We start from the raw sequence: 21745 nt of genomic DNA, 5'->3' as shown, positions 1-21745 counted from the left end.
TCAATGTGGTAAACAGAAGGTTTAGTGTAAATATTGTAATTTTGATATGGGGCTAAGTTCTTACAAAACTATACACCAGAGATTCTCAACCAGGGGCAATTTTACCTCTGCTCCCAGGGGACATTTGACAATGTCTGGAGACATTTCTTGTTGTCATACCTGGCATCTAGAGGTTAGAGACCAGGGATGCGGCTAAACATTCTGATGCACAGGACATCCACCTATAGTAAAGAATTATCCAGCTCAAATGTCCTGGTGCTGAGGTTGAGAAATGCTGCCTGCACACCAGCTTGTGAGTGACTGTACCAGAGACAACTCTGAAAATGTACCATTTCATCCAGCATCCCTTTAGGTTAACGGGAATCCTACTTCACTGAAAAATTACTCTGACTGTTGTTGTTGTGAGTTAAATATACATATGTTTCTCATCTACCAAGACAGTGAAAATTCAAGGGGAAATGCGGGGCAATCCCTTGCCAGAGTCTGTGGGATAAATTTTAATTCTTTCTAAAGAGTCTTTAGCTGGAGAAAGAAGGAATAAAATAACTTATTGATGATGGTGGTTGTTACGGGAGTAGATGTTACAAAGAGGGATGGTGAAGACTCAGGGAAGAACGTATAACTACATATCTGTTCAGACCAGTAGTTTTTTAAGTCTGGCTACAAGTAGAATCATGTGTACCCAAGCCCTGGACCAAGATTCTGAAGAAATTGATTGGGGTTAGCTCCTGGCATGCTGTATATTTTTATGTTTCCAATTTCTAGGTGGATTGATTTCTAGTCAAGATGGCTTAGAATCAACCTTTTAAATACCCTTAAAATAAAAATATTATCTGTCTAGCAAAATGTTCACTTGTCCTACCCATGATGGCCACTCCATTTTTACCTCCCATCACCTTTTAGTTCCCTGAAGATGGGACTGCCTTGGCAGCGAGTTACATATGCTTCACAGGAGCCACTGTTTTACCAGGCTAGTCAGTGGTTCTTCTTGCACGTATTAGTATCCCAAGATCAGACTCGCTAGTGACAGAACTGATGATATCACCAAAAATCCCACCTGGACCCTCTGTCTAGCACCATGGGCAGCACTGGAATTTACTTGAAACACTAAGGAGATTCAGTCCAAATATGGTTCTGTACTGAGCGAAAGGAGTGTAGTTCTATATGAGGAGGCACAGAAAAAGTCAGCCTTTATCCAGGTAACACGCTAAGCATTCATTCTGCTTCCTTCAATACTGTAATTCATCTTAAAAAAAAAAAAAAGAAGAAAGAAAGGTACACATCACTGATTTTGAACATACTTGTAAGAGTTGTAGTTTTGCCTGCACAGGGCCAAAGGACGTTGCTATAAATATGCTAGATAATTTAAGGGGACTTTCAATTAATCATTACCTCAATAATTTAATGTGTTTTCTTTCATCTAAATGTGTCCTGAGGCAGGTAAGAGAAGCACTACTTATACATTGCAAAAGAAAGATTATTCACTCCCTGGGCTCAGAGTTGCATATAATATGCAGAAATTAAACTTTGGTTTAATTGAAATTTGGTTGCAGTTTGAGGCTTTATAGTTTCCTTGGGCCACCTACTACATTCTTCTTAATGAAGCATTGAAGGATGGCAGCATTAAAGAAATACTAAATTAGCTCTTTCTCTGTATGTTTCAAGCAACAAAGCACTTCTTTCTGGCCATTATAGCATCATTTGAAAGAAGACAGAGATAACCCCCAAACATTCCTGACCATCCTTAATAATGATTGTATATCTATATACTATTAGCTTATCTACAGCCTTCTAGAATATATTTCAATTTTGTTTTTAATAGCAGCTTCATTGAGGTATAATTCACATGCCATAGAATTCACCCCTTTAAAGTATACAATTTAAGTGTTTTTTAGTATAATTCAGGGTTGTACAATCATCCTCAAAAATTTCAGAACATTTTCATCACCACCAAGGGACACCTTGCACACATGAACAGTTAGTCCCCATTTCCCCATCCTCTGACAGCCACCAGTCAACTTCCTGTCTCTATGGATTTGCCTGTTCTGGATGTGTCATATAAATGGAATCATACAACATGTAGCCTCTTATGGCTGACTTTTTAAATTTAGCTTGTTTTCAAGGTTCATCCTTGAAAGGTCCACGTGAATAGCGTGAACAGTACTTCATCCCTATTTATGGCTGAATGATACTCCCATGTATGGATGTACCATGTTTTAATTTAGGCATCAATCGTCTGATGGATGTTTGGGGCTGTTTCCACTTTGGCCTATTATGAATAATGCTCTTAGGACCATTTGTATACATTTTGTGTGTGTGTGTGAACTTTTGTTTTAAAATCTTTTGGGTTCACATTTAGAAATGGAGTCGTTAGATCATTCAGTAACTCGATGTTGAACATTTTGAGGAATTGCCCGATTTTCCAAACTGGCTACAGCCTTTTACATCTCACCAGGAATATCTGAGGTTTCGGTTTCTCCACATCTTCATAAACACTTATTATTTCTGTCTTTTTGTTTTAGCCTCCTGGTATAGGTCTAGTAATATCTCACTGTGAGTTTAATTTGTATTTCCCAAATGAGGGATGATGTTGAGCATCTTTCCATGTGCTTATCTGCTATTCATATGTCTTCTTTGGATAAATGTTTATTCAAATCCTTTGTCCATTTTTAAATTGGGTTATTTATCTTTTATTGTTTTGATTTTTATATATGAGATATGTATGTATATATGTACATACAAACATGTATACATATACACATACTGGATGCAAGTCTCTTATCAGATACACGATTTGCAAATATTTTCTCCCATTCTATGGGTTTTTACTTTATTGATAGTATCCTTTGTTTCACAAAAATTTTAATATTTTAAAGTCTAGTTTGTTTTCTTTTTTTTTTTTTTTTTTTTTTTTTTTTTTAGAGTTTTACAAATATCCTTTATTTTTTTTTTTTCACTTGAACTCCTTTTTTTTTTTTTTTTTATTAATAATGATTTTTTATTATATTATGTTAGTCACCATATAGTACATCCCCGGTTTTCGATGTAAGGCTCGATGATTCATTAGTTGTGTATAACACCCAGTGCACCATGCAATATGTGCCCTCCTTACTACCCATCACCGGTCTATCCCATTCCCCCACCCCCCTCCCCTCTGTAGCCCTCAGTTTGTTTCTCATAGTCCATAGTCTCTCATGTTTCATTCCCCCTTCTGATTACCCCCCCTTTCTTTATCCCTTTCTTCCCCTACTGATCATTCTAGTTCTTATGCTCCATAGATGAGAGAAATCATATGATAGTTGTCTTTCTCTGCTTGACTTATTTCACTTAGCATTATCTCCTCCAGTGCCGTCCATGTTGTAGCAAATGTTGAGAACTCATTCTTTCTGATTGCTGAGTAATATTCCATTGTATATATGGACCACAACTTCTTAATCCAGTCATCTGTTGCAGGGCATCTCGGCTCCTTCCACGATTTAGCTATTGTGGACATTGCTGCTATGAACATTGGGGTGCATATGGCCCTTCTCTTCACTACGTCTGTATCTTTGGGGTAAACACCCAGTAGTGCAATGGCTGGATCATAGGGTAGCTCAATTTTTAACTTTTTAAGGGACCTCCACACGGTTTTCCAGAGTGGCTGTACCAACTTGCATTCCCACCAACAATGTAGGAGGGATCCCCTTTCTCCACATCCTCTCCAACAATTGTTGTTTCTTGCCTTGTCTATTTTTGCCATTCTAACTGGCGTAAGGTGGTATCTCAGTGTGGTTTTGATTTGAATTTCCTTGATGGCTAATGATTTTGAACATTTTTTCATGTGTCTGTTAGCCATTTGTATGTCTTCATTGGAAAAGTGTCTGTTCATATCTTCTGCCCATTTTTTGATTTGTTTATTTGTTTCTCGTGTATTGAGTTTGAGAAGTTCTTTGTAGATCTTGGATACCAGTCCTTTATCTGTAGTGTCATTTGCAAATATATTCTCCCATTCCGTGGGCTGCCTCTTAGTTTTTCTGACTGTTTCCTTGGATGTGCAGAAGCTTTTAATCTTGATGAAGTCCCATAAATTCATTTTATCTTTTGTTTCTCTTGCCTTTGGGGATGTGTCATGAAAAAGGTTGCTTTGGCTGATGTCGTAGAGGTTGCTGCCTATGTTCTCCTCTAGAATTTTGATGGATTCCTGTCTCACATCGAGGTCTTTCATCCATTTGGAGTTTATTTTTGTGTATGGTGTGAGATAGTGGTCAAGTTTCATTCTTTTGCATGTAGCTGTCCAATTTTCCCAGCACCATTTATTGAAGAGACTGTCTTTTTCCCACCGGATGTTTTTTCCTGCTTTATCAAATATTAGTTGCCCAAAGAGCTGAGGGTCCATTTCTGGGCTCTCTATTCTGTTCCATTGGTCTATGTGTCTGTTTTTGTGCCAGTACCATGCTGTCTTTGTGATCACAGCTTTGTAGTACAGCTCGAAATCCGGCATTGTGATGCCCCCAGCTTTGTTTTTCCTTTTCAACAGTTCCTTGGAGATTCGGGGTCTTTTCTGTTTCCATACAAATTTAAGGACTATTTGTTCCAGTTCTTTGAAAAATGTCCTCGGTATTTTGATCGGGATAGCATTGAAAGTGTAGATTGCTCTGGGTAGCATGGACATTTTAACTATGTTAATTCTTCCGATCCATGAGCATGGAATATCTTTCCATCTTTTTATGTCTTCCTCAATGTTTTTCAAGAGTGATTTATAGTTTCTAGTATATAGGTCCTTTACGTCTCTGGTTAAGTTAACTCCAAGGTAACGTATGGTTTTTGGTGCTATTGTAAATGGGATGGATTCCCTGATTTCTCTTTCTTCGTTCTCGTTATTCGTGTACAGAAATGCAACTGATTTCTGAGCATTGATTTTGTATCCCGCCACGTTACTGAATTGCTCTATAACTTCTAATAGTTTGGGAGTGGCTTCTTTTGGGTTTTCCATATAGAGTATCATGTCGTCTGCGAAGAGAGACATTTTGACTTCTTCTTTGCCGATTTGAATACCTTTGATCCCTTTTTGTTGTCTGATTGCTGTTGCAAGGACTTCTAGTACTATGTTGAATAATAGTGGCGAGAGTGGGCATCCTTGTCGTGTTCCTGATCTTAGGGGAAAGGCTTCCAGCTTTTCCCCATTGAGAATAATATTTGCAGTAGGCTTTTCATAGATGGCTTTTATGAGATTGAGAAATGTACCTTCTATTCCTACACTCTGAAGGGTTTTAATCAGGAAAGGATGCTGTATTTTGTCAAATGCTTTTTCAGCATCGATTGAGAGGATCATATGGTTCTTGAGTCTTTTCTTGTTGATATGATGTATCACGCTGATTGATTTGCGAATATTGAACCACGCTTGCATCCCAGGTATGAATCCCACTTGATCGTGATGGATAATCCTTTTAATGAACTGTTGGATTCTATTAGCAAGTATCTTGTTGAGGATTTTGGCATCCATATTCATTAGGGAAATCGGTCTGTAATTCTCCTTTTTGAGGGGGTCTTTGCCTGGTTTGGGGATCAAGGTAATATTGGCCTCATAGAATGAGTTTGGTAGCTTTCCTTCTGTTTCTATTTTTTGAAATAGCTTTAGGAGAATAGGTATTATTTCTTCTTTGAATGTTTGGTAGAATTCCCCAGGAAAACCGTCCGGGCCTGGAGTTTTGTTATTTGGAAGGTTGTTTATCACTGACTCAATTTCTTCATAATTAATTGGCCTGTTTAAGAAATCAATTTCTTCCTTTTTCAATCTTGGTAGTTTATAGGTTTCCAGGAAAGATTCCATCTCTTCCAGATTGTTTAGTTTATTGGCATATAGCTGTTGATAAAAATTTCTAATAATCCTTCCAATTTCAATGGTGTTCGTCGTGACCTCTCCTTTTTCATTCATAATTTTAATAATCTGGGTCCTTTCTCTTTTCTTTTGGATAAGTCTTGCCAGTGGTCTGTCAATTTTATTGATTCTCTCCAAGAACCAGCTTCTAGTCCTGTTGATCTGCTCTACTGTACTTCTGGTTTCTGCTTGATTGATTTCAGCTCTAATTTTGGTCAACTGCTTCCTTGTGCATGGATTAGGCCTGTCCCTTTGTTGCTGTTCCAGCTTCTTGAGGTGAGAATATAAAAACTGCATTTTAGATTTTTCTATTCTTTTGAGTGAGGCTTGGATGGCTATGTATTTCCCCCTTAGGACTGCCTTTGCAGTATCCCATAGGTTTTGGACTGTTGTATTTTCATTCTCATTGGTCTCCATAAATTGTTTAATTTGATTTTTGATTTCCTGGTTTATCGAGTCATTCCTGAGCAGGATGGTTCTTAGTCTCCAAGTGTTTGAGTTTCTTCCAAATTTTTCCTTGTGGTTGAGTTCCAATTTCAGAGCGTTATGGTCTGAGAATATGCAGGGGATAATTTCAATCTTTTGGTATCGGCTGAGACCTGTTTTGTGTCCCAGAACATGGTCTATTCTTGAAAATGTTCCATGGGCATTAGAATAGAATGAGTATTCTTTGGTTCTGGGGTGTAGTGTTCTATATATATCTAAGAGGTCCAACTCGTCGAGTATGGCATTCAAAGCCTTTGATTCTTTGCTTAGTTTTTGCCAGGGTGTTCTGTCTATTTCTGAGAGTGGAGTGTTGAGGTCCCCTACTATTAATGTATTTTTATCTATATGTCTCTTTATTCTGGTTAAGAGTTGGCTTGTGTATCTTGCTGCTCCCCTGTTGGGGGCATATATATTTATAATTGTCATATCCACTTGTTGAATACTTCCTTTAAGAATAATATAGTGCCCTTCTGCATCTCTAACTATAGTCTGTAGTTTAAAATCCAATTTATCTGATATGAGAATTGCTACCCCAGCTTTCTTTTGAGGTCCATTTGCGTGAAAGATGGTACTCCATCCCCTTACTCTCAGTCTGAATGCATCTTTGGGTTCGAAATGAGTCTCTTGTAGACAGCAAATGGATGGGTCATTTCTTTTTATCCAATCTGCAACCCTGTGGCGTTTGAAACCAGAATTTAAACCATTAATGTTAAGGCTGAGTACTGAGAGATATGCTTTTAATTCTGCCATGTTGTCAGTAAAGTCTTTGTTTGTATTGGCTGTGACTTTCTGTTTTGTATCACTCTTGGGGCCTTTTTACTTTTATAGAACCCCCCGTAATATCTCCTGTAGGGCTGGTTTCGTGGTTACGAAATTGGCTAGTGACTGTCGATTCTGAAATGTCTTTATTTCTCCATCAATTCTGAATGACAGCCTTGCTGGATAAAGGATCCTTGGCTGCATGTTTTTCTCTGAAAGAGCTTTAAAAATGCTCCCCCAACCCTTTCTCTCATTCCAGGTCTGTGTAGACAGGTTTGATGTAATTCTGATGCCTTTGCCTTGGTACGTGAGAAATTTCTTTGCCCTGGCCGCTTTCAATACTGTTTCCTTGGATCTCATATTTGCGAATTGTACTATGACGTGACGTGGTGTAGGTCTGTCATGGTTGAGCTTGGGAGGGGTCCTCTCTGCCTCTTGGACACGAATGTTTGTTTCCCTTGCTAGATTAGGGAAGTTTTCAGCTACAATTTGTTCAAATATCTCTTCTAGACCTCTGTTTTTCTCCACCCCCTCGGGGATGCCGATGATTCTAACATTGGATCGTTTCGTTGAGTCAGTAATCTCCCGTAGCCAACATTCGTGGGCGTGGATTTTTTTAAGACCATCTTCTATTTTTATTTTTTCCTCTATTAACCCATCCTCCAATTCACTAACCCTTTCCTCTGCTTCCGTGACCCTGGCCGTCAGAGCCTCTAGTTTTGCCTGCATTTGGCTCATAGAATTTTTAATTTCTGTCAAATTCGCTCTCATTTCCGCCCTTAGGGATTGTATATTCTCAGTAATATTTTCCTGAATACTTTTTTCAAGTCTACTCATTATCTTGACCATTGTTACTCTGAATTCCATTTCTGATAATTTGGTTACATCCATATCTGTTACTTCTGTGGCAGAGGCCACTGACTCACTGTCTTTTCTTTGCTGGGGGGGGCTTCTCCTTCTTGTCATTCTGATGAAGAGAGGTTGCGGATTTTCCAGAGCCCAAAATTATTGACTGGGTCCCAGGCCGTGCCCCTTGTTTTATAGGGATCTTAGAGATGTGGGCTTCTTCTTTAAAGATTTTATTTATTTACTTATCTGAGAGAGGGAGACAGACAGTCAGCAAGAACGAAACAGAAGCAGGGGAGTGAGAGAGGAAGAAGCAGGCTCCCAGCGGAGGAGCCCGATGAGGGACTCCTTTCTGGAACGCCGGGATCACGCCCTAAGCGGAAGACAGGCGCTCAATGACTGCGCCACCCAGGCGCCCGGGTTGTGGGCTTCTTGATTTTTCAGCCTGCCTTCTGTGTTCTGGGGGAGGGGCCTGCCGCGCCAATACTCAGGCAACCCTGTTTGGTTAGAGTCTCCGTGTCCCCTGCGAGGGGGGATGGGGATGGGCACTCTCTGAGCCGGTATTTCCAGGCTTTTGTTCTCTGGCGGCTTTCCCTGGCGGCCGGCTATGCCTCTTCTGAGGGTCAGAGCAGCAGAGGCTGCATTGTCGCAGAACAGAGGGATTGCGGCCCGTTCTCCACTGATGTTCTGGCCACTTTAACTCTGTTACTGTTGGTGCTGCTCAACCCTGCGGCCGTCCCGGGATGTGCGCACCAACTCGGCGACCCTGCCCTCACTTCCAGGGCCAGCGCGTCTCTGTCCTTTGTGTTTCTAATGCCGCCAGCCACCGGCCGCCCCGCGCGCTCCCGGGTCTCCCGGTCTCAGTCTATGCCCGGTGAGCACACCTCGATTCCGGAGTTTCGTGAGAAGCCTGGTGGCGCGCGCACCCGGTTCAGGGTCTCAGCCTGCTGTTTCGCGGGTGCCGACCGCGAGTCTGCCCGCTCCCCCGTGCAGGTGGCCCGCCAGCCGCCAGCCGCCCCGCGCGCTCCGGGAGTTCCCGGTCTCAGTCTGGATCCCGTGAGCACACCGGGATTCCGGTGTTCCGGGAGATGCCTGGTGGCGCGCGTTCACAGCTCACCGGTCTCAGTCCGCTCTCTCGCGGGTGCCCTCCGTGAGTCCGCCCGCTCCCCCGTGCAGGTGGCTGCCGCTTCCCGGCGCCCAAACGCGGCGGCTCCCTCCCCCTTCCGTTTATCTTCCGATATCCGTGCACAGTTTACAGCTCCCCTCTTGGTACCTCAATACTCAGTGCTGGAGATGTTCATTTGTAGAGATCCAGATGCATCATCCTGCGTCTCAGGCTGATTCCGTGGTTATATAGGCTGGTCTGGTACCTATCCAGCTCGACTCAGGGGACCGGCTGAAAAAGGGGTCCCCTACTCCTCCGCCATCTTAACTCCTGTTTTCTTTTTTTGCTTGTGTTTTTCATGTTGTATTTAAGAAAGCATTGCCAAACACAAGGTCACGAAGATTTACCTCTTATCTTTTAAGAGTTTTATAATTTTAGTTATTACATTTTGGTCTGTGTTCCATGTCAAATTAATTTTTGTATTTGGTGTGAAGTAGGGGTCCAACTTCACTCTTTTTTGTTTTTATGCTTTGTAATTAGTATATTAAGGAGACATTCATACATTTCAAGAATTTCTTAATTCTGATATCCAGATTTTAAGCTTGTGAACATGACTTTCAAACATACAGTTAAAGCTATTCATCATAATTTGTTATCCTACCAACATTAAATTATAGTTACTTCAGAGCATAAGTAAAATGGTTTAAAATAAGCCTATAACATACCTAAAAAATACCTTTCCATCTCATACATACAAATTACTTCGCCATGTCTCTTCACTCTAAGTTACCCTGCTTCCAAAGTCACTACTCTGAAGCTTATCGTGGTCCAAATAGAAGAAAAAAAAAAAAAAAAAGGTAACCAGGATGCACGCGCGTGCACACACACACACACACACACACACACATTAAAAAGAAAAAGATAGGGACACCTGGGTGGCTCAGTCAGTTAAGCGTCTGCCTTTGGCTCAGGTCATGATTCCAGGGTCCAGGGATTGTGCCCCACATCAGGCTCCTTGCTCAGTGGGGGAGCTCCTCCTGCTTGTGCTCTCTCTCTCTCCCTGTCAAATAAATAAATAGTCTTTAAAAAAAAAAAAAAAGAAAAGAAAAAACACAGCAGAAGGGAATGCAGTTCTATAAGTGCAAGCCCTCAAGCAGCAGCATATCATGCTAAACCTCTTCAGAAAGGTATCCTATCACTGTTACCACAGGCCAAATTACATAGCACGCCATCTCCAAGTAACAGGTGAGGCAGTAGATGAATGCAGAGGCATCACAATGAATCCCACTTAATATAACTGCAGACCAGCACTTCTGTACAAATTAAGTTCGTCATCTACTGCCAGTTAAATACAAGTTTTAACTTCATAGCTCAACAATTAAGAGTCGTAGGGGCACCTGGCTGGCTCAGTCAGTGGAGGGTGTGACTCAGGGTCATGGGTTCAAGCCCCATGCTGGGTGTAGAGCTTACTTAAAAAACAAACAAAACAATTAAGGGTCATACACTGAAGTCAATACGTAACACCTAGCATTTCAGTCTAAGCTGTTTCATGTACATAGAGCTGAAATCAGTGACAGGGCATGGCCTAACAAATGCTAGGGGAGATTTTTTTTAAAGTAGTTTTTACAAGTATTAATCTTACTTTTCACACTAAAGTCATAATACATAGAGGGCAAAGTCAGAGCTTTCCTATTTGAGTTTATTCTTCATTTAACTTTTAGAACACTACTGTAGTTGAATATTAAATCAAAAACAATAGCAGGTAGTGAGCTATGATTATGGTCCTTCCCTCATTCACTGCCGCATATAAAATGCCAGCAGTGTTATCCACTGGCCCCATTAAGAGGTCTGACACTGAACCCCCCCCACCCCCGATGATGTTCATCATCGTCAGATGCTTCTTCACTGTAATAGCGCCATCTTTCCCAATTTGGATCAAAGTCCACCAGCTCTACCTCGACCATTTCATCAGTCTCTTCTACTTCCTCCCTGTAAGGGAGAAGTTTTTCCAGCAAAGAGTTTATCACGAGAGAGACAGCCATTCCCAGGACAGTTTACCTTAAATTTGATGATTAGGCAACTCTTTCACATGGTCTACAATAAATTGGCATGACTTCGTTAACACATACTTGATATCCCCATGCTTGACCATCCGACATGGATGAGAGGTGATGAGGATGGTTCTGTTGTCAAGAGTAGATGTTGTCTTTTGCAAGCCACACAGTGCTTCCACCAGCTGTATGTCCATACACATGAAAAGGTCTCCTCCTCACCAAGTAAAAACAGCATGGTCCTTCTGATGTAGAACAATGATAATATCTCCGGGAGCCAATCCTGGTTGTTGGTCTCCTTCACTATGGAATGTTATCTTCTGGCCATCTTTCTGTCTTCGTCAGTATGAACTTCTAGAATCTTCTTCTCTCCAACTATCTTCCTTCCATTGCAGCTTTTACATCTATCTTTAGGACTGATTCGTTCCCCATGGCTCTGGAACCCCATTCACACAGACTGAGTTTGCTGAACGGTTCCAGATCCTCTCTGATGAATTCTTATTTGCATTCCAGTACCTTGGTAATTGGTACAACATTCTACCCCTCCTTCCTTACCACCTTGGCCTTCACATTTGTCACGAATCACATTCTTTTGCAGAGCTAGTTTTCTTGTTGCACCATTATATAAGTCATCTAAGGTTACTGAGAACTGATGCACAACCTTTTTACCTCTCCTATCTCTCTGCATCCTTCCTCCTTCTCCAAAAAACATACCAGAGATGTCCATCAGGGAGCCAAAGCCACCCCGAGCTCTACCTTCTTTAATTGCCTGTTCTCCTCCTTTGTCATATGATTCCCTTTTCTTTGTATCACAGAGTACTTCATAAGCTTGAAAAATCTGTTTAAACTCTCCTTCATTTGGATTCTTAGCAGGGTGGTACTTCAAGGCCAGTCTCCTGTAAGCCTTTCCACTTCTTCCTGGGGACCGTTGGGTTTGACCCCCCACAACGTCATAGTAAGTGGTTTCTTTCACCATTTTCTACAGCCAGTGAGCAGCCAAGGCCAGTGCGGAGAGCAGGAAGGAGCACACTGCTGGGCACAGCCCACGCAGCCATTGCTCCTCTTCTCACCAAGTATTGTGGGAATTACCCCCATCTTCATTCTTTTACATGTCAGAGCACCATTTGTTGAAAAGACCTCTTTCCTCATTGAATTGTCCTGGCTCCTTTGTCAAAAAGTAATTGACCATATGTGAAAGCCTGTTTTTGGACTCTCAGTTCTGTTCCACGGATCTGTTTGTTCTTCTGTCAATATCACAGTCTTGATTACTGTAAATTTATAGTTACTCTAAGTTTATATCAAAAAGTGCAAATCCTCCAACTTTGTTATTCTTTATCAAGATCATTTTGACTTCCTTAACTCCTTTCATTTCTGTTTGAATTTTATGATCAGATTGTGCATTTCTAGGAAATACTTAAGACTTTGATAAGTACTGTGTTGAATCTGTAGATCTATTTTGATATTATTGACATCTCAACAATATTAAGTTTTTTGATTTATAAACATGAGATTTCTTTCCATTTATTTAGACTTCTTTTAGTTTCTTCAACAGTGTTTTGTATTTTGCCACGTACAATTCTTGCTCTTATTTGGCTAACTTTATGCCTAAAAACCTTATTCTTTTTGATGCTATTGTGAATGGAATTGTTTTCTTAATTTTGTTTCCACCTTATTCATTGATAGTGTATAGAAAAACAACTTTTTTTTGTATATTGGTCTTTTATTCTGTAACCTTGCTGGATTTGTTAATTAGCTCTAATAATTTTCTTGTAGATTCTTTAATATTTTCTGTACACAAGATTATGTCATTATGCCATTATCGTGTCGAATAGAGATGTTTTTTACTTCTTCCTTTTCAATATGGATGCCTTGTATTTCTTTTCCTTGACTGATATCCCTGGCTAGAACCTCCAACATTGAATAAAAGTGGCAAGAGCAGCATTCTTGTTTTGTTCATAATATTAGAAGGAAAATTTTCATTTTCTCCAATAAGTATGCTTTTAGTTGTCAGTTTTTTGTAGATGGCATTTATCAGTTTGAAGTTGTTCCTTATATTCCTAGTTTGTTGAGGGGCTTTGTTTTTATCATGAAAGGATATTAGAAGCTGTCAAATGATCTTACTGCATCTAATGATATAATCGTGTGTTTTTTTTTCCGCCCTGTATTCTATTAACATGGTATATTACATTGATTGATTTTTGTATGTTGAACCAACCTTGCATTTCTGGGTTAAATCCTGCTTGGTTATGGTAAATAATCTTTTTAATATGTTGGTGGATTCCAATCTGCTAATATTTTGCTGATAGGTTTTGAGTCTATATTCATTAAGTGGTATTTGTATAGCTTTTGTTTCTGTGATGTATTTGCCTAGCTTTGGTATGCTGGCCTCCTAGAAAGCGTTGGAAAATGTTCCCTGCCTCATCTATTTTTTAGAAGCATTTGTGAAGAATTGGTGTTAATTCTTCTTTAAATATTTTATAGAATTCACTATTGAAGCCATCTGGACCTGAGATTTTTCTTTGTGGCAAGTTGTTTTTTTACTAATTCAATCTGTTTGCTTGTTATAGGTCTATTCAGGTTTTCAATTTCTTATTGAATCAGTTTTAGTACTTTATATCTTTCTAGAAATTTGTCTATTTCATCTTCGTTATCTAGTTTATGGGTATTAACTATTCATAGTATTTCTTTAAAATCCTTCTTATTTCTGCAAAATTAATATAGTAGATGTCCCCTATTTCATTCCTGATTTTGGTAAATTGATTTTTTCTTTCTTTCTTTCTTTCTTTCTTTCTTTCTTTCTTTCTTTCTTTCTTTCTTCTTTCTTTTAGTCTAGTAAACGATTTGTCAATTTTGTTGTTCTTTTCAGTGAACCAACTTTTGTCTTCATTGATTTTCTCTATTATTTTTCTGTTCTCTTTTTTATTCTTATCTTCCTTAATCTTTATTATGTCCTTCCTTCTTCTTCCTTTGATATTCATTTCTTTTTAAATTCTGTTTTTGACAAAAATGTTTTAAATATCATATAATAAGATGCTCCTGGGTGTCTTGGTCGATTAAGCATCTGCCTTCGGCTCAGGTCATAATCTCAGGGTCCTGGGATTGAGCCCCATGTCAGGCTCCCTGATCAGCGGGGAGTCCGCTTCTCCTTCTGCCTCTGCCCCTCCCCCCCACTCATGCTTTCTCTCTCTCAAATAAATAAATATTGAAAATAAATTAAAAAATAAATATTATATAATAAGAAAAGGCTCATAATAAAAAAGAAGGCTTCCCTCTCTGCTCCTTCCAGAAACACTCCCAGAGTAAGCTATTGTCATCATTTTAGGCACTGCTTCTGGCATCATTATCCATATTTTTTAATAATATATTAAACCAAGTGACTTCATATTGTGGTAGAAGAAGATATACTTCTTTTATGCCATTAACCTCTGACACACAACTTCATCCCCATATCCTCTTAATATAAATATATCACATTTTTAAATAAAATCAGTCATGTGTTTCAATCAATGCTATAAATATTTCAATGATATAAATATCAATGATATAAATATATAAATATTATTCACTGCAGAACCAAATGGTGTACTGTGATTTCTTCCTTCTTGAACAACTTTTCACTTTTAATTGTTTCTTCTCTTTCTTAATTTACTGTTATTTTTCCTAGGGCACTTTCTCAGTTGCTTCCTGAGAGAGGATAGCTGGGAAGTGCAATGTTTGATTCCTTACATTTGATGATAGGTCGGCTAGAAATAGAATTCCAGATTAAAAATAATACTCTCTGAAAATTTTGAAGGCTTTCTGTACTATAATTGAGAACATGAAAATGATGCAATTTTATTCTTATTTTGAAAGTTATTGTATTTTCTTTGCCTGGGAGCTTTTAGGATCTTCTCTTCATGCTTGTTGGTTTTCAATTTCTTGATAATGCGTATAATGCACAGGAAGTGGGTGACAGTCCAACCCTTCATACCAGAGGTGTTCTCTCCATCTTCCCGTTTTTAGCCCCCCCCATATTATACCTCATATCTTAATTTCAGATTCTCTGTGACTCAGTATTTTTATTTATTTATTTATTCATTTATTATTTTTTAAAAATAGTTATTTATTTGAGAGAGAGAGAGCTAGAAAGGAGGGGGTAGGAGAGGGGCAGGGAATCCTAAGCAGACTCCACACTGAAGTCAGAGCCCAAAGCGGGACTTGATCCCATGATCCCAAGATCATGATCTGAGCCAAAACCAAGAGTTGGTGGACTGCACCACCCAGGCACCCCTGTTTCAGTATTTTCAGACAAGAAGGCTCAGAATTATTATATATTTTCCTAAAATTCGTTACACTTTACCCACATAAATGCTCAGCTGATAAGTATGTCTTCTCAAACTGCCATAGGAATTATTTCCTGAAATTATCTGAATCAATGGATGTTTAACAACTAGAAATAAGCATAATCTACAGATTTTGAAAGTTTCACTATGCATTTTCACTTCATGAGTATAATTTAATTATGGCTAATATAAGCACTGTTTATTTCTATTAAAGTCAGAAATCATGAAAAAAAAAAACCACCAAACATTATTCCCAATTCCCGGACTACCCTATCCATATAATTGAGTTTATTGTGGAAAGTTTTTAGTGTAGAAATTTATTGAAGCCTTTCACATCAATGGAAATGTGTAGATAATTCAGGAAGTAACTGTGATATATATTGAAAACATGATATAGGAAAGATTCTATAATAAATAAGGTTGATAAAAAATATTCAATAAAACATGTAAGGAAATTTTTTTAATAAATGAGAAAAATAAATTTAAATCTCCACTGAATGTCCATATGCCAAAATAAATTCCAGATGAATAGAAAAAATTCCCAGGAGAAAATGCATGTACATATCTATTAATTGATTTTAAAAGGGGCAAGAGCTTCCAAGCATGAAAAATTGGAAAAAAATTAGAAGGGAATTGATTGAAAGATTTGAGTACATGAAAATTTAAATTTTTTTAATAAAAAGCATAAATATAGTAAAGGACTAATTATAAACTGCATAGAAAATATTGGTAAGAAATATATAGTATAGAGTTAATAGCCTTCACATTTAAAGAGTTCTTGTGAATTGGTTAGGAAAATCATTAAAACCCAAAACAAAATGGGCAAGGACATGTATAGTTAATTCCCAAAACTGAAAAATGTAACCAACAAACATGCAAACTATCCTACTAATAATCAGTGGGATAGAAATTAAAAGTAACATGACACTTTTAGAATGAAAACTGTAGACTAATAATGCTCAGTGCCACCAGGAGTATTGTGGGATGGGTGTTCTCTGGGACACTGGTGGACAAATCTACCTTTCTTTATATGCCGTTTGGAATTGTGGCCTTCGTGTTTATGCCCTGAATTTCATTATCCCATCCTAGAAATCCATCTTAAAATATAAGATATACACAAAATGTCTACCTCAGAGAAACACAGTGGCCTGGTAATTACCACGGGTCGACGGGTAGAGGAAATGAGGAAATATAGACCAAAGGAAACAAACTTCCAGTTATAAAATAAACAAGTTCTGAAGATCTAATGTACAGCATAGTAATGACAGCTAACAAAACTGTATCGTATACTTGAATGTTGCCAACAGAGTAGATCTTAAATGTTCTCACCGTAAAAAAGAAATGGTAATTATATGACAGAATGGAGGTGTTAGCTAATGCTATCATGGTAATCATTTTGCAATGTATAAATGTTTCAAATCAACATGTTGTACACCTTAAATTTATGCAGTGTTATGTGTCAGTTATATCTCAGTAAAGCTGGGGAAAAAATTAAAGAAATGGTCAGAGATTTATATACTTCATTATTTAAAATATTTAAAAAATAGAAACAAATACAATTCCAACAGCAGTATAATAGTTAAAGAAACTATGCTGTAGTTATACACTGGAACATTATTTACCTTTTTACAATCTTGTTCTAAAAATATTTAATGATGTAGGAACTATTTATAATAAATATTGAATATAAAGGAATAGAAACCTGCTTTGTAGGCAAGCGAGTTTCTTTTTGTTTAAAGATTTTATTTATTTATTTGGGAGAGAGCATGAGCAGGGGGAAGAGCAGGGGCAGAGGGACAAGCAGTTTCCCTGCTGAACTGGGAGCCTGACGTGGTACTTGATCCCAGGACCCTGAGATCATGACCTGAGCCCAGAGCAGATGCTTAACAGATGAAGCCACCCAGGCACCCCTAAGCAAACAATTTTCTAAAAACTTTATATTCATGAATTAATTTAAAAAGCTAGAATATAGTTTACTAAAATGTTAATAATGATTATCTCTCCTGGATATGAATATGAGTAATTTTATTTTCACACTAATCCTTTTGTATATTTTTAAATTCTATAATACACACATTATTTCTGTAACAGAAAAAATAATTAAAAACTTGTTTTCTCCAAAGTAACCCTTGTATGTACTTCTGCAGATTGTTTTACAAGAATATACCAATATTGTCCTAATTTTTTATGATTAATTAACTAGGTTAGATATCCTATCCTTTATTAGAGCTTTCATCAGCTTTGTCACAGTCATAAAACATTTTAGAGTTTGTAGTCTTATTTTTTGAGGGTAAGGAGGTGAATTTTCATCCTAAATATTTTGAGATTTTTTTTTTTAGTATAGTTGGCACACAATGTTACATTAGTTTCAGGTGTACAGCTTAGTGATTTGACAAGTTTATACATTATGCTATGTTCACCATAAGTAGAGATACCATCTGTCCCATTACATCACTATTACAATATCCCTGACTATATTCCATGTGTTCTGCTTTTTATTCATGTGACTTACTCATTCCATAACCAGAGTCCTGTTCCCTTTCCCCCTCACCCATTTTGCCCAATTCCTCACTGGCAGCCATCAGTTTGTTCTCTGTATTTATAGTTCTGATTCTGTTTTTTGTTTGTTTATTCATTTTTTTTTAGATTCCATTTATGAGTGGAATTGTATGGTATTTGTCTTTCTTAGTCTGACTTATTTCACTTAACATAATACCCTCTAGGTCTATCCACGCTGTTGCAAATGACATAATCTCATATTTATGGCTGTATAATATTCCATTGTATACATATACCGCATTTTCCTTATCCATTCGTCTATTGATGGACACCTAGGTTGCTTCCATGTCTTAGCTATTGTAAATAATGCTGCCATAAACATAAGAGTGCATATTATCTTTTTGAGTTAGTGTTTCTATTTTTCCTGAGTAAATACCCAATAGTGGAATTATTGGACATGGTATTTCTATTTTTAATTTTTTGAGGAACCTCCAAACTGTTTTCCACAGTGGCTACACCAATTTACATTCCCACCAACAGGGCACAAGGGTTCTTTTTTCTCCACATCCTCACCAATACTTGTTGTTTCTTGTCTTCTTGATTTTAGCCATTCTAACAGGTGTGAGGTAAAATCTCATTGTGATTTTGATTCGTATTTCCCTGATGATGAGTGATGTTGAGCATCATTTCATGTGTCTGTTGACCATCGGTCTTCTTTGGAAAAGTATCTATTCAGGTCCTCTGCCCATTTTTATTTTTTATTTTTATTTTTTTTAAAGATTTTATTTATTTACTTGACAGAGAGAGACAGCCAGCAAGAGAGGGAACACAAGCAGGAGGAGTGGGAGAGGAAAAAGCAGGCTCCCAGCAGAGCAGAGAGCCTGATGCAGGGCTCGATCCCAGGACCCTGGGATCACGCCCTGAGCCGAAGGCAGACGCTTAACGCCTGAGCCACCCAGGCGCCCCTGCTCGTTTTTAAGTAAGATTGTTTGGTATTCAGTTGTATCAGTTCTTTATATGTTTTGGATAGTAACCCCTTATTGGATATATCATTTACCAAGTATCTTCTCAAAAAGACAAGGTTGTCTTTTTGTTTTCTTGATGATTTCCTTTGCTATGCAAAAGCTTTTTATTTTGATATGTCCCAGTAGTTTATTTTTGCTTTTGTTTTCCTTGCCTTAGGAGACATATCTAGAAAAATATTGCTATGGCTGATGTCAGAGACATTACTGTCTGTGTTCTCTTCTAGGATTTTTATGGTTTCAGGGCTCGTGTTTAGGTCTTTAATCCATTTTGGTTATTTTTGTGTATGGTGTTAGAAAGTAGTATAGCTTCATTCCTTTGTATGTAACTATCTGTCCAGTTTTTCCAGTACCATTTATTGAAAAGACTGTCTTTTCCTCATTGTGTATTCTTGCCTTCTTTGACATAGATTAGTGTATGTGCTGTCAAAGCAAGCACTCTTTTGCTATAGATTAATTGACCTGTAAATGTGGGTATATTTTGGGGTCTCTATTCTGTTCCATTGATCTATGTGTCTGTTTTTGTGCTAGTACCATACTGTTTTGATTGCTACAGCTTTGTAATTTATCTTGAAATCTGGGATTGTGATACCTTCAGTTTTGTTCTTCTTTTTCAAGATTGCTTTGGCTGTTTGGGCTCTTTTGTGGTTCCATACAAATTTTAGTATTATTTGATCTAGTTTTGTGAAAAATGCTGTTGGTATTTTGTTGTTGTTGTTATTGTTTGTTGTTTTTATTTGAGAGAGAGCATGAGCGGGGAGGAGAGTGAGGCAGGCTCCCCAGTGAGCAGGGAGTCTGATGTGGGGCTCAATCCCAGGACCCTGGGACCATGACCCAAGCCAAAGGCAGACACTTAACCGACTGAGCCACCCAGGTGCCCCCCAAAAATGCTGTTGGTATTTGATAGAGGTTACATTGAATCTGTAGATTGCTTTGGATAATATGGATATTTGACAATATTGATCTCTCTAATCCATGAGCATGGAATATTTTTCCATTTATTTGTGTCATCTTTAATTTCTTTCTTCAGTGTTTTATTGTTTTCAGAGTATAGGTCTTTCACCTCTTTGATTAAGTTTATTCCTAGATATTTTATTACTTTTGGTGCAATTGTAAGTGATGTGTGTGTTGGGTTTTTTTTTAAATTTCTCTTTCTATGACTTCATTATTAGTGTACAGAAACACTACCAATTTCTGGGTATTAATTTTGTATCTGACCACTTCACTGAATTTGTTTATTACTTCTAGTTTTTTTGGTGGTTTCCTTAGGATTTTCTATGAATAGTATCATTTCATCTGCAAATAGAGTTTAACTTATTCTTTACCAGTATGAATGCCTCTTATTTCTTTTTCTTGTCTGATTCCTGTGGCTAGGACTTCTAGTACTGTGTTGAATAAAAGTGGTGAGAGTAGAGGGATGTTTTTAGAATTCCCTTTCATGTTTGTGCCAGTATTTTCTGAAATGACCAGTTAGAACATCATCACTATAATTCTTCGCATTGTTTTCCAATCTTTTTATGGAGTCGAACTCTATTTTCAACACAGCCCTGGAAAATAGTGCAAATTTTAAAGTCCTCTTTTGAAAAATAAGTACTTATCTAAGGTCAACATAAACAATTGAGCTATGGTACAAACACAAAATGTTTGTTCTCATTCCAGATTTACTGTTAGAAGTTACCCAATGCAATCAAGTTATTTTACAGATTAAGAAAATGAGACAAACAATGATATGGCCTAAGTCATGGAGAGAATGAGTGCCAGACCTAGCATGTAACCTCCATCCTTTTTTTTTTTTTTTTTTTTTTTGCGACCTCCTTTCTTTTGTATCTGAAACATATACTCTTTCTATTAGGCTGCTCAGAAGTGGCACCTAAACACTTTGCATTAGTGTTTTCACAAATATGCAGACTCTTTAATTCACTATCCAGTATCCATTATCCAGTGAATAACATAATTTTTACTAAGGTGTTCTTTGGAATTGATAAACTGTTTTACCAGTTTTGTCTTTGTCTTGCCTAAGGATACCTCTGAGGCAAATTAATACAAGGCTTACTTAGTTAAAAGGTGTTTAAAACAGCAGAGCCACTCGAGTACATTTCTTTGATGAATTTTAGTGATTTAAAAAGGTGGTATGAAAGCTATTTTTATTGCGAGGTTTTGGAAGGCATTTCTGGAATACGAGTGGTTTAAGAAAACTCTGAAAGATGTTAAATGGTGAGAACATTTTGCAGTAGTCAATCAAATGCATTGGCTTATTACTTTTATTGTTCTTACTGTTACCTGATTTGATTTCTGAGCTAAATCTTGCCTATATTAAAGTTTATTGTGACCATTTATTATTAACCACCTAATCATCTTTTTCTTATGTGTTTCTTATGTGAGAATTTACCAGTTAGTTATTGAAGCATTTAACGTTATATAGTAAGCATAACACAGACTAGTTATTCACGTATTCCACAAATAGTTACTGCAAGGCTACTCTATGTCAAGTGCTGAGTACCAATATAGGAAAAAAATAGATAAAAATCCCTATGTCTAGGGTTCATACAGCCTCATTTAGAAGACAGAGTTCAAATTAACCAAAAAAACATTTGCTGAGCACCTATCCTCTGTCAACAGGGCCGGACTAAGAAATGTGAACACCTGGAGCAGGCTAATATCTTGGCACCTCATCAGATTCATAATCCTTAAGGGCTTGTTGAATTATTTAGTGGAGGTAGAGATAACACAATCTTTTTAATAACAAAAGTTGTACATGGTTTTTGTTGTTTATAATGAGAGATCTATTACTTGTGGTT

At 37.8% G+C, this 21745-nt stretch overlaps 1 protein-coding gene and 1 pseudogene across 2 annotated transcripts in view; one reads left to right on the top strand and one right to left on the bottom strand.

Annotated features, from left to right (window-relative positions):
- The window catches only part of RELN (reelin), a 482353-nt gene that overhangs the window by 168739 nt on the left and 291869 nt on the right, over positions 1-21745 (top strand). The gene's annotated exons all lie outside the window — the stretch shown is intronic.
- Positions 10893-12080, bottom strand: LOC123789378 (dnaJ homolog subfamily A member 1 pseudogene; annotated as a pseudogene).

Source organism: Ursus americanus, chromosome 3 (genome assembly GCF_024610735.1).
Source record: "Ursus americanus isolate L20-20 chromosome 3, mUrsAme1.1.p, whole genome shotgun sequence".
In the NCBI taxonomy this organism is placed as follows: domain Eukaryota; kingdom Metazoa; phylum Chordata; class Mammalia; order Carnivora; family Ursidae; genus Ursus; species Ursus americanus.
The sequence above is the reverse complement of the archived record's forward strand: the minus strand, read 5'-3'. Positions and strand labels throughout refer to the sequence as shown.